Below are 5,082 nucleotides of genomic sequence, written 5' to 3' on the forward strand. Positions count from 1 at the left end.
CCTGCCACCGGCCGCCAGGACCCCCGCTCGCTGGGCTGGGCCGAGCCGAGCCAACCTGATTCTTTCCGTTCCCCCTCTCCACAAACCCTTTGTCTCCGCCGCTCCGGACCGCCGCTGCTTCCTGTTTACGGGGCCCTGCGCCTGCGCGGGGAACCGGCCCCAACCGGTCCGCACCGCTCTGCCCGCAGCCGCCCCGGTTCGGAAGTGCGCAGAGGAGCCGCAGTGGGGAAGGGAGATGCAGGGGAAGCTTCTACCTCGGCAGAAGAGAACGACGCGGACCTCCGCGTCCTTAACGATCCCTCCCCGCCGCGCTGTCGGGACCGCGCCACTCGAGCGGGAACAAGGGACTGAGGAGAGGGAGTTACCTCAGGGAGCAGGCGGGCGGGCAGGCGGGACGGCGCCTGCGCGGGACGGGAAGGGCACGCACTGCGCCTGCGCAGGAGGCAGGCGGGGGGAGGGGCTAGGCCGCGGCTGCGCAGGGCGCCTGCGCGGATACGAGGGTAGGTGTCCAGCACGCATGTGCCAGGGGCCCCAGGGCCGGGGGCAGGCGGCAGCAGGACACCGCGCAGGTGCTGAGTGTGGGAGTGCGCATGCGCCTTGCGCTTTGTGTAGGGAAGCGTCGCCGAGGCGGGTGGATGGGTGGGACAGTAAGTGTTTACCTCGGCTTTGCGCATGCGTCGCATCGGACAGCGCGACGCGCTTGCGCAGGGTCGAGGCGACGCTGGTGCACCTGGGGCCTTCGTTGAGTCGTGACCTATTTCTGGCGGCGCCTACCCGGAAGCTAAGTAGGGTCTGCTGGGGTCGTGACGGGGATGGGTGACTGATCCGCTGGTCCGTGATGCAGGGGTAGGTTGCAAGGGGAAAGGCCCCTACAGCTGCTCCCTTCTACCTAGCACAGCCCGGCCGGTGGCACGCTTGTAGGCGTTTCTGTGCCAGGAACGGGCTGTGAGTTTTCTGAAGGATGTGCCTCAAAGCTGAGATCATCGCAGTAAATCAGAGAAGGGCCTGAGGTCAGACAGCTTCTCTCCAAAGCGAAGCTCCAGCTGCATGAGAGCATTTAGTGCTAGGAGCAACACCACCACCCCAGAACACAAGTTGGAGACCACAGAGCTGAGAAGACCTCCCATATGAGGCTATATAGAGTTGGGTGAGGTAATCCTTTCAGCCCGTGTACCAGCGAAGAAGAAACCAGTGAGCCAGAAGCTGTTGGAAATGCTAGTTGTGAAGCATGGCTGGAGAAAGACTGCAGACATCATGGCAGTCACCTCACATTACAACCCAGTCTGAATGAACACTGATTAAAAACATCCCCTGCAGATTCAGGCACTGTTCAGCCCTACCCAGCTCCAGGCTTATTTCCATGACAATGTTTTGGCATGAGGAGAAACGCGAGGTGGCTGCATTTCTGGATCCATCTATACCCATTCTCATGAAGCTGCAACAAACCCTGGCCAAGGAGCATCTCTTGTTACCACCACATCCAATCTAAAGCTTTCAGAGAGCAAGAATAGCAATTGTACTGCTACCTTCAATAGTAACTAGCCAAATTGTATTTAGGTGTAACTTTACAGGAGAGTTAGAAAGGAGAAGTGTACAGAATTTGGGTGGAAAATACACTACTCACTGCTGTATGCAGAGCTGGGCAGCTGACTGCTAGGTCACAAAGGGCCCCACAGTCTGCATCACACTCACAGTTTTGATCATGCCAAACTAATCCTGGCTTAACAGTTGGCCTAGTGTTGGGATCTCATCTTTTATAGGATGTTTGTGTTTCCAGGCAGTACTCAGGATGCTGCGGTGAATCTCTGCCTCAGGCTGTATCAGCTGCCTCACCCAGGTGCCCAGCTGTTTTCCCACATAACTCCTGTCCCTTTTTTCCTCTGAAAGATGGGGGGAACATGGCTTACAACAACACAAGGCTGCCTTTTTTCCAGTTACCCATCAGCTTATCTTAGTTTTCAGCATAGGCCAGATGACTTTGCTGTTACCCACCCTTAAATGCTACCTCTTAACTAGAGACCCCTCTGTCCCGAGTCCTGCCTTACAGAGCAACTTCTCATAACAATCCGATGACACACCAGGAGGGACTGTTTCAGTTCCCCCTGCCCTCAGCAACTTCCCTTCAGGCCTGCCCAAGGACAGAGATAAACAGAGATTATTTTTTGGTTCCCAAAGACCCCCACCACCACATAGCTTCTGAATTGGTGTGAAAAGGCTAAAGCAGCATTTGAAGGCTTGGTCAACCCCACAGCACCCTTTTTCCTCTTGTTGCACTGGTCTTTTCTATTCACCCTGGGGAAAAGGGCTCAAGGAACCCTATTTGCAGCTCACAGCATCCCTATGCCACAAGAGGACACATCAAGCTCACAGATGGCATCTCCCAAGATAGCCACCAGCTAAGCAAAGCCCACAGGGGTTAGGATATACTAGGAAGGCTAGGTTGAGAGGGGGAAGCACACCCTCGAGGCCATTCATACTGTCATACCTGGGCAATTGCCAACAGGTCAGAAAGGTCCCTGGGGGGTTGGAGGCTCAGGAAAGATCAGCCTTATAGCTTTCCCAGTCCTATTATGGTAATTCCTGCTATAGCCAGAGCCCATCTTTTTAAGTTGCTTGGGTGTCCAGGCAGCTCTTCAGAGTGAGCTTTCAGTTCCTGGACCACAGGTTGCATAATGCTGGAGAGCATCACATTCCCACATCAGGTCAATTATCCTGTTCTGCTGGTTTCATACTTACCTACATCCTTACCTTTATTTTACTTCAAGATATTTTTCCCCAATTCTCAAGGCTGCACCTTTCCAAGGACTAGTGATTGGCCATCAGTTCACATCCCTAAGCAAAATCCCTTTCCAGCCTATACCTACCTCTTCAAGTTGTGACCTGTCCATCTTCTAGTTAGCTCAGCCTTACATGGCACATCCTAACAAGGGCCACCTGCTCCCAAACTCAGCATCTCACCACAAGCAGAAAACACTTGAGAGCCTCATTCCTGAGACCTAACATACCTGGTGTTAGCCTAAAGCCTACAGCTTCTCAACAGGGAAAAGACCACATTTATGGGGCCACTAATGGCATGGCTGGGCTGTTCAGCACCCTGGCCAGACCAGCACACACCCTGTCCCCCACACAACTTTCTAGAGAGTCCTGCAGCTGCAGCCCTCCCACTGGGCTGACAACCTTCTGCAGAGACCTTCAGTCCCTATTTCCCCTTCCCCTCTCAACCCTCCCAGACTACTGACAGATGCAAAGACTTAACGGTGGTGTGCATAGCGATTGTGGTTAGATTTTATTGGTTTTTTTGGTTTATTTTTTAACCCATAATACTGTTATAATACAAAATATACAGACTGGAGATGCCAAGCGGGTTGTGGGTCGCCATGCCCTGGGGTGGGGGGTCGGGGAGGGTCACGCCATGCGACCTGCAGTGTGAGGGAGGAGGTGGCATCTGCTCCGTGTGGCAGGGGACAGTGGGTACCCCAGAAAGCCTGGGAGGAGGAATGATATGGAGAAGGAGACAGGAGGGGTAAGGATTAGGATACCTGCCCTCCCACCCTTAGGAGACTGTAAGTGGGAGCTCAGCCCCATGGCAAACCCAGGAACAAGACTGTGAGATGAACAATGTGTTGAATGAACCTAAAAAACATCATTTCTGCAAGGGCTGGGCCAGGGACAGTTCTGCTGGAGAAAAGCCTTGTAGCTTTGGCTCACAGCCCTGGGGGACCATTCTAACAGCTCCCACACCAGGAGCTCAGCCTGGGTCTAGGGCCCAGACCAGCATGGGTACTAGCCTGGCTCACACCTTCCCCATTGACCCCAGACATTGCAGCCCAGGCTGGTCCAAATTGCCCTTGGCTGCTAAGGATGTGGAGACTGGAGCAGCAGAGCTGGAGTCTGCTGGAACTGGGTACATTCCCAGTACCTGTGGAATTGCACAGCAGGGCCTCTGGTATTGGCATAGGGTCATTATCCCATGAGCATCAGTGTCCCAGCTACAACTCAGAGGGGTATGCAGACAGGACAGGCCTGCCTGCAACACCCAGCTCTGAGGAGCTGGTGGTGACAAAGACGTGGGGAGTCCCAGGGTGCTGGCTCCATTGCTGGGGTCGCAAGTTGGGTCTCACATGGCCATGCCAGGAGAAGGGGCTGAGCCTGCCCTGCCCCAAGGTGACCCTCCAGCCCATCAGCAGCACAGCAACAACTCCTGGCCAGCCCCAGACTCAACTTTCTCTCCGAGGAGCTGCCAGTTCAGCTGTATGCCTGCACAGGACTATGCCTGTGGGGATGCCTCTCTGCCCCATTGCTCACTCCCCACCTTCCCTAGATGGGCTGGGCTGGGTTGGGCCATGGGAGCAGAGGACAGTCAGCAGGAAACAACGCTGGGAATTTGGCTGTAAGGCCCAAGGGCAGAGCTCAGCACACCTCCCTCCATATGTCCCCATACCCTGGCTGCCATGTCCTCAGGGATGAGTGGGAGCCTCATTGGAGCCTCAAAATGGGTTCCTGAGATCCCTTGTATGCTGGTAGCCCAAACTCGAGGGATAAGGGCTGAAGCTGCAGCTATTCCAGCCCTGCATCATCTGTCCTTGGAGACCAGTGCCACAAGAAGACACCTCATGGTCCTTTTAGTCTCCCTTCTCCTCATGTCAGGATGAGCCTCCTAGGTCTGACTGGGCACCCCAGGATCAGGGACTGCTCCCTACAGTTCATGCAGTGATGAACTCCAAGTGCTCATGCAGCTGCCTTCTCCAGGCATGGCCCCTCTGCCCACCTACCAAGCCCAGGGGCTGGGCAAAGAGGGCAGCCAGTGGCTCATGGCTGACATACTAGACACTCCTGGCAGCAGGGCATGGCCAGGGCAGGGGAGGAAGCTGAGACACTGGTGCCCATTGCAAGACTCTATTGGTTTCTAGATAGCATCGCTGGAGGGTTTGGGCTGGAGCTGTGCTAGGGACACCTGGGACTGGGGAGGGGGAGCCGTGGCTGCACGGGGTGCTGTGCACGGGGGAAGCCTCTAGCACAGCCCAAGGCTGTGGCTTCCCTGCTGGGAGTGGGTGCAGGGAGGGTCCATCCAGGCCAAATTTT

The sequence above is a fragment of the Indicator indicator genome, chromosome 7 (assembly GCF_027791375.1).
Source record: "Indicator indicator isolate 239-I01 chromosome 7, UM_Iind_1.1, whole genome shotgun sequence".
In the NCBI taxonomy this organism is placed as follows: domain Eukaryota; kingdom Metazoa; phylum Chordata; class Aves; order Piciformes; family Indicatoridae; genus Indicator; species Indicator indicator.